Source organism: Oncorhynchus masou, chromosome 30, assembly GCF_036934945.1.
Source record: "Oncorhynchus masou masou isolate Uvic2021 chromosome 30, UVic_Omas_1.1, whole genome shotgun sequence".
Taxonomy (NCBI): domain Eukaryota; kingdom Metazoa; phylum Chordata; class Actinopteri; order Salmoniformes; family Salmonidae; genus Oncorhynchus; species Oncorhynchus masou.
Genome location: NC_088241.1, coordinates 4,868,896 through 4,877,743, shown reverse-complemented (window position 1 = coordinate 4,877,743; position 8,848 = coordinate 4,868,896). Strand labels below are relative to the sequence as shown.

At 41.8% G+C, this 8,848-nt stretch overlaps 1 long non-coding RNA gene across 2 annotated transcripts; it reads right to left on the bottom strand.

Moving 5' to 3' along the window:
* Positions 1-458: 458 nt before the first annotated feature.
* Positions 459-1,057, bottom strand: LOC135523052 (uncharacterized). 2 transcript variants are annotated; one of them, XR_010452757.1, is made up of 3 exons: positions 970-1,057; positions 587-688; positions 459-492 (listed from the first exon to the last, which is right to left on the bottom strand). It is a non-coding gene; the product is annotated as an uncharacterized LOC135523052 (long non-coding RNA). The 2 variants fall into 2 exon arrangements; XR_010452758.1 differs by lacking the exon at positions 970-1,057 and adding an exon at positions 785-843.
* Between the last annotated feature and the right edge of the window lie 7,791 nt (positions 1,058-8,848).

Sequence of the window (8,848 nt, the reverse complement as noted above, 5' to 3'; positions counted from 1 at the left end):
ATTACACACAGTATACCGCACAAACATCATAAGAGGCCAAATTCGTCAAAAAACGAACCCAAAAAAAAACCAAATTCCTCTGCCACCGCAGGACATATTTAACCAAAATTGAAAGCACACATACTAACTAAAATAATTCAACACATATTGGTCCCTCAGCAGCCGACCACTGTCGTCATCAGGGAAGATTGCCGGATTGTCCCAGTCCATGGCTGGTGGCACTCTGGGGCCCTCTTCTTCCTCAGGCAGGCCACATTGTGGAGGACAGCACAAGCCACAGTAATATCACATGCCCTAACAGGGCTGACCCTTAATTTGTGAAGGCAGTGAAAGCGTGCCTTCAGGAGGCCAAAGGTCATTTCAACTCTGGCCCTGGTCCTGGCATGGGCATGGTTGTAGGCCTGCTGTGCTTCCTGGGGGTCTGTGAAAGGTGTCAGGAGAAAAGGCTGGCAGCCATACCCCTGTCTCCCAGCAACACACCAGAGAATTCACCTGTCAACACAAAATCTCATCATTACTACCTCATAAACACAGTGATATTCTTGACACAGCCATGATGGTTATAAATAGGGGTTGTGTGGCTTACCTTGTGATAGATTTCAGAGGCCCGAAAGATTCTGGAGTCATGGACTGAGCCAGGCCATTTTGCCACAACATTGCTGATCACACAGTCAGCATTGCAGACCATCTGAAATCATAAGATGAGGAATATTACACCAATCAATGCACATCACTGGCAATGCAGAGTGTTCGTCAATGGACAATATCAAAAAGTTATGTTCACCTGAACATTAATGCTGTGAAAGGATTTCCTATTCACAAAATCGGCCTCATGGGCACCTGAAGGGGCTTTTATCCTTATGTGTGTGCAGTCCACTGCACCAATGACATTGGGGAAACCTGTCACACAAAGTAATGAGTATCCTACTATGTGTTAACAGTTGTCCTGTAATTTGTAGATCCTCTTACCTGCAATCCTATAGAACTCCTCTTTGATGTCACAGAGTCTTCTGTGGCCAGGGAAGGAGATGAAGACATCTGCTAATGCTTTGATAGCCAGACACACACACTCCTTATTGTGCGGCAAATTGTGGCCTTGTTCAGCTGTTCTGCATCCCCCACTGAGTACAGGAAGGCTCCACTAGCAAAAAAGCGCAAGGCCACACAAACCATTTGCTCCACACTCAGTGCATGGCTCCGTGCAGTGCGGTGCTTAATCCTGGGACCCAGTAGTCTGCATAGATACCTGATGCCATCTGCAGAAAACCTGTATCTTTCATATAGATGGTCATCAGGGAAGGCCAGTGGGTCCAACCGGTCCCTGAAGACCCTTTCTCGCCTGAAGGCTCTCCTCAGCACAAGTGCTTCTTCATCCACCACATCTCGCACGAATGGGCATGCCATTGTCAGAGCAGAAAGGAACACACAATTTTGGGCCTTCATATAGGCTAGTGGCCACACCTGGTGCTGGGGGGTGGGCAAAAGAGGGCGATGCCTTATAACGATGACTTGGTTGTACTGATTGCTGGGAAAATAAAAAAAACCTTAGAAAGATGCCACCGTCCTGTGTGCTCACAATAAGAGCTCATATGTCATGGCTCACTTGACTTTACGAGAATATACCTAATTTTTATTTTGAGCTGTGTCATCTTCTTGGAGCTGGGGGAGGAAAGAAAAAAATGATTAATACATTTGTGTTACAGTTAGCATACAGTGTACATTGAAGGCATATCTCACCTCCCTCTCAAGTTTTTTTTATTTCAAGGTCCAGTTTCCTAATTGTCCTGATACCTCATGCCTTCTGGAATCCAGAGAGATGGTCTCCTCCTCATCATCGTCTCCATCATGTGCTGTTGCTGCTGCACTGGGGCCTTCACCCTATCACATTTAATCGGATTCATATTGAAGCTAGTAGACAAGACATGCCAGGCCTACAGTATGCCTTTGATGGAGTACTCACTGGATCAGCATCGTCTGGTGCTTGTGCTGGTGGCTCTAACAGGAACACAGTGCTGCCAGACACTGCAAGGCAATAGGTAAACCAAAGTCAGACAGTCCAAATTGATTCAATATGAATGTGGTTGTATCCCATGTAGAGATGGAAGGACATACCTTGAATGAAGCGGGTGGCGTCTTGGGAGGAACCTATGCTCGTCTCTTTCCCCCCAGGGATCCCCTCTAAGACGGGCCTGCCTTTATTTAGCTCCAAGGCCATGTCCTCTGCTGGGGTAAGGTCAGCCTTTGGTGACCCACCACCCGTGCCTTGTCTGTGGGTATTCTTTTTCACTGCTAAAACAGTACAGACAATGTGTGAGCAGGCACCTTCTGGGTACAATATATGCTTGTGCTTGAATATTAGTCAGGGACCATACCATTCTGCAGAATGTTCTTGTATTTGATTTTGACCTGCTGCCATGTCCGTTTTGGCCCGTTCATGTTTAATCTACACACACACACACACACACATTTAATGGAGTCACACTGCAAAAAATTACTTGGTATTTTTGTCTTGTTTTCAGTAAAAATATCAAAAAATGTATCATAGCTTTATACAGTGTGATGGAGTTACTTTACACAATTTCACTCATATCTGCAGTGCATTTCAATTAAAAATTTAACCGTTTCATAATTACAGTACAACTGCATTTTTGGAGATGTGAATTAAATATTTGAATTGTAATTGTGATGTTTCAGCGGAGCGGTGAGTGTGTAATTGTGCACTACTTACGCATTCAGGCGGTCTGCAATACTTTGCCACGCTTTATCACTGTGGCGGTGTTGCCTTTCTTCTTAATTATATCTTTTACCTCCTCGTATGCCTCCATGAGGATTTGTGCTTCCGACGGGGAAAAGTATGGGTCTCTAGGTGCCATGGTAAATCAGTTAATCTGTGGCGGGGTCTATTTGAGTGAGCCGTGAGCGCGCACCTATCCAGGATTGGTTTCACCTGGCTTAATGAATCCGTGTCTGCTCATCCTGGCCTGGTCTTTGTGCAACCAATTAAGCCTGGACGCACATGTTTTGGCTTCATTGAGCTCAGCTGAGTCATTTATCCCGGATGTCTTAATTCTACTTTTGTGCAACAGGCCCCTGGACTTTGACTTGGCCATTCTAACACCTGGATATGTTTATTTTTGAACCATTCCATTGTAGATTTTGCTTTATGTTTTGGATCATTGTCTTGTTGGAAGACAAATCTCAGTCCCAGTCTCAGGTCTTTTGCAGACTCCATCAGGTTTTCTTCCAGAATGGTCCTGTATTTGGCTCCATCCATCTTCCCATCAATTTTAACCATCTTCTCTGTCCCTGCTGAAGAAAAGCAGGCCCAAACCATGATGCTGCCACCACCATGTTTGACAGTGGGTATGGTGTGTTCAGGGTGATGAGCTGTGTTGCTTTTACACCAAACATAACGTTTTGCATTGTTGCCAAAAAGTTCAATTTTGGTTTCATCTGAACAGAGCACCTTCTTCCACATGTTTGGTGTGTCTCCCAATTGGCTTGTGGCAAACTTTAAACGACACTTTTTATGGATATCTTTAAGAAATGGCTTTCTTCTTGCCACTCTTCCATAAAGGCCAGATTTGTGCAATATACGACTGATTGTTGTCCTATGGACAGAATCTCCCACCTCAGCTGTAGATCTCTGCAGTTCATCCAGAGTGATCATGGGCCTCTTGGCTGCATCTCTGATCAGTCTTCTCCTTGTATGAGCTGAAAGTTTAGAGGGACGGCCAGGTCTTGGTAGATTTGCAGTGGTCTGATCCAATTTGTAAGTCGCTCTGGATAAGAGCGTCTGCTAAATGACTTAAATGTAAATGATACTCCTTCCATTTCAATATTATCGCTTGCACAGTGCTCCTTGGGATGTTTAAAGCTTGGGAAATCTTTTTGTATCCAAATCCGGCTTTAAATTTCTTCACAACAGTATCTCGGACCTGCCTGGTGCGTTCCTTGTTCTTCATGATGCTCTCTGCGCATTTAAAGGACCTCTGAGACAATCACAGTGCAGGTGCATTTATACGGAGACTTGATTACACACAGGTGGATTGTATTTATCATCATTAGTCATTTAGGTCAACATTGGATCATTCAGAGATCCTCACTGAACTTCTGGAGAGAGTTTGCTGCACTGAAAGTAAAGGGGCTGAATAATTTTGCACGCCCAATTTCAGTTTTTGATTTGTTAAAAAAGTTTGAAATATCCAATAAATGTCGTTCCACTTCATGATTGTGTCCCACTTGTTAATTCTTCACACAAAAATACAGTTTTATATCTTTATGTTTGAAGCCTGAAATGTGGCAAAAGGTTGCAAAGTTCAAGGGGGACAAATACTTTCGCAAGGCACTGTAGCTTGACAACGTTAGGTTGGCTAGGGGTTACGTTTAGGAGCTAAGGGGTTAAGGTTAGCTGAAAGGGTTCACTAAAAGGGTTAAGGGATGTGTTAGCGAACATGCTAAGTAGTTGCAAAGTAGCTACAAAGTAGCCAGTACTTGAAAAATATTATTAGCTAAAGTGTCAATGTTTCAAACTCGTCACCTTTGGGTTGCTAGACTTATACACCCACCCTGTCCAACCACCATGCTTAAATTTGTCTAAAGTAAACATACTGAATCATACTAAACTGAGTGTTTACCGGATTTACTTTTACTACGTATAGTCTGAGACCAGGCTGCAATGCGATGATTATGCATACAATGCTTTATTATAAAAGTGATATTCCTTCATGCGTTCAGGTACCTCAGAAGTCCCCAGGTCACCCCCTTCTCGCGCTCACTTTTTGTTCCGGCACCTACCAATTAAACACTGAATTTAACAAAGTGTTCATGCGCAGGTCTTCCCATATTCACAAAGATAACAACACCATATGTGATTGAATAGCAAGACAGCATTATATTGGTTTTTCATTTCAATAGTACAATCGCCAGTTACCATAAATTAACAATTTACGCCATTTGCTATGTTCTTTGTTGTTTCTTTATTGGACCAATTACACGTGTACACTTTGATTGTTTCAAGTTGTTTGTATTGTTTGCTTATCTCACCCTGAGCCGGCTTGTTTCTCCTGCGTCTCTGGAAAGAGCATGCTCAGTCATTAATGATTATATATCCTATGGCAGACGTCCCCAATTACATTCAGCCGTGGGACGATTTTGCTTTACGGGAATTCTATTAATTCCCCTGGCCTGCGCCCCGGGTGAACCCGGTAAGCGTTGATTGCCTTCGTTTTGAACCGGGCCGCCTCCCGGCATTGAGCTGGGTGCCCCAAATTTGGTCGGATGGCGAATTGTACACACCATGCTTGGTCTTATTTTTGTTTATGTCTGCGGAGCAGAAGACGCGTGTGTTAAACAGTGGCGACCCGTCATTCAGGGCAGGTGGGGCTCTGAGACCAACATTTTTAGCAACAAATGTATAAATATTTTTTTGGGGGGGCTTGCCTGTTCTGCATGTTATTTTGGCATTAATACATGTGAGTTTGAAACAATGTAAAAATATATATATTGAGTTAATAAAGCTGCATACAAACTTGGGCTGTGGTTCAAACGCAAAGTAGACAGCCCTCGGCTCTTGGGGGAATCCCAGATGCTTTGTTTGTCTTTGGTCCAAATGATTAGCCAAGCAAGGGAAGTTTGCAACGCAAGCCCCTCAGCCCTCATTTTTTAATGGATTTTGCGAGTGTACAATTATGTTCACTTCGGAGCCTGAAAAGCCCCATAATTCAATTTGTAAACTTAACCTAAACTTAAGCCTGAACTTAACCTCAACGTCAATATGGAGTCAACATACAAGTGTAAGTAAAAACGAATGTAAATTAAGTTAGAAATTGTGCTACTAATGCACAAACACAAGTTTTTGTTTGGTTAGCTTTTGGAAATTGTAGAAATAAAACATTTTCCTCCTTCAGAAGTAGCTAAGCAGGCTAATGTTAGTTAGCAAATTAATTTGCAAGCTATCATACAGTAGGTGTATATTAATAATGATGTAGTTAATATGAGTAGACATGCAATCATATAAAGCACCCACCAGCTACCGGTGGCTGAAAACACAATCATTGCGGGATGAACAGCTGATGAATTTCCTGGCAGAGACGGTCCATTTAAAAATCATTCCTTCCTCCCTCGCCCTTTTCCCTGCAAGTGTACTCGTCAGACGTCATGATACCTCATCAGAACTTCCCTCTTAATTTGAGGGTTGGGGTATAGGGTATGTCTTTTAAGTGTTTGGAATGCAGCCATGGTCTTGTTTTTTTGAGTAAGGCAACTCCAAAGTGCAGGTGTTTCAGCCGAGCTCAGTGCTTTCTGTGGTGGTGGGGCTGGACGGCAGAAGATAGGAAGGAGCATTGTGCCGTGATTGACTCAGTGTTTTGTCACTCATGGGGTCCTTACGCAATAGCCAAGCTTAAGTCCTTAGAAAGGGTAGACATCCAACATTTCAGCCAATGTGCGGGGACACTGGTTAGTCGGTACAGTATCTTTGATTGGACTGATCATATCAACATCTTACTTTCACAATCTTAATTGTGAAATAATGAAGAGAAATATAGATAAAACATATCGGTGCTCATCGGCCATCAGACATAAACATTACACAACAATTTGGAGATCGCAAATTCAACAATGAGTGGTTTGTAAGGAATTGGTGACAGTGCCTAACTGCAAGCGTTGCAGCTGGGAAGTCGGGAATAAACAGCTCAAACTGGGAAAATATATTTTGAAAGGTCATTCAACTCAGAATTGTAAATCTGTCATCTTTCTCTTTGATGACAAAATTTGTCCACAAGGACAGCCGCGCCACTTTCCTGTTCAACAAGTGAGTCCAAAAATGTCTTATGCTGCTTCATAAATGATGTACTGTAGGATGCCAGAGAGATATCTATCTTGTAGCTAAGAAAGTAATACTAAGTGTATGCTGTGTAGTAAGCTGTTAGTAGCCCATGTGCCTCACCCTAATCATTTGGTCTATTTTCATCAACGTGGTATTGTAAACACATTGTTCCTGACCGGTGTGTGCTTGTTTACTAAATTGTTTTGTACAGCTCTGACAGTGCTACTGATAGTAGTGATGGCGCTTGTTTCTTTAAAGGCACTAAATGAGGCTGAATTAACTGTTTCACTGCCCTACAAAGCTCTGCTGAAAGCCAGGTGTAACAGTGGTATAGTGTCGGGACTCTGCTGTTGGGACAGCTTTATGTAGGCCCTAACAGTTTGTGGGCACCGTTTGTCACCGTTATAGGGTAATTCATGTATTGTTTAGTGTTCTGGTGTAGTTACTTTACTGTCATGACACGCTTTAAAAAAAAATATATTTTTGTTTCACTAAGATTTACGTGCTAAAATCGCCACTGGTGTGAAGACTCAAAAATATATAATTGGAATGTTTCCTGCATGAATTGTATGTATGTGTGTGTGGATTGCGTGTATACTGTATTCTATCCTATTCTACTGTATCTTAGTCTATGCCGCTCTGACATTGCTCGTCCAAATATTTCAATTTTCTTAATTCCATTCCTTTACTTTATATTGTGGGTATTGTTAGATATTACTTGTTAAATTTGACTGCACTGTTGGAGCTAGAAACACAAGCATTTCACTACATCTGCAATAACATCTGCTGAATGTGTATGTGACAAATTTAATTTGACCTATTTGATTTCGAGGTAATTTTATGAGTCAACTTGTGTTATAACTGGAAGTCTACAGGAACAATTAGCATGCTAGCTGTTCCTGTTCATCCAACTCTGGAGAAGTAAATAAATAGCCTCATTGCCAAAATCTCAAACTATCCTTTTAGTTTGGAAGAAATTAGTCATTGGGGCTAATTACAAGGGGAGCCTTTTTCTGTTGTCGTGGTTATACTGTAAAATTCATAGGTGGGACATTTTTAAATGGTCATTTTCCGGATGGAAAAACAGTTTTTCAGCTTAAACGACCAAAACCAGATAGAAAGAATTCAGAAACAATATTGAACTTCATATATTTTGAATAATACCATCTTTGAGAAGGAACAATCCAATGAAAGCTCCACGGTCAGGGCGAATCAGAAATACAAAAAACAGGCATTCAGGGCACATGCTTCTTGATTGTGTTATGCTTGAGCAGAGGAACACAGCATTTGCCATGGCAGAATGCATAGAATTGCAGGAAATTATCTTTAAAACTGCAACATTTTCTCTCTGCTCAATGAGAAAATGTGTAGAATTGCAGAAAATTTGCTTCACAAAAGCAACATTTGTAAGTCGCTCTGGATAAGAGCGTCTGCTAAATGACTTAAATGTAAATGTAAATGTAAACATTTTCTACTTTACCCTACTAGCTATATGGCTGTTCAAGTGTATACTTCCTCTTCCAATGAACTGTGGGGAGGTCAAAATATACAGCATGATGGGAATCCCTGGGTTGCCAGTTTGCCTGAGTGGAGGTCCTTGGGCACAAAGTCAAAGTTTTATTTTTGAACCTTTATTTAACTAGTCAAGTCAGATTTAGAGGAAGAGCTTTCACTGATTCAGATGAACACCCACTTTCACAGTAATTGTCCTCCGTTACAAAATGTTGATTTATCACTGTCTCTGTTCTTGGTATACCGTTTCCTTTTGTGAGTTGAAGGAGATGCATGAAATGATGTTTATTGCCTGTTTACATTGAATAATAATTTACCCTCCAATATATCTGTGTTTTGGCTTTGTTGGTATACCCCAGGTTTTGTGGAGGGAAGACTGTTGGAAAAGCATTCCAGATGAAGCCAGTTGAGAGAATCCCAAGAGTGTGCAAAGCTGTCTACTTTTGAAGAATCTAAAATATATTTTGATTTAACACTTTTTTGGTTACTACATGATTCCATGCGTGT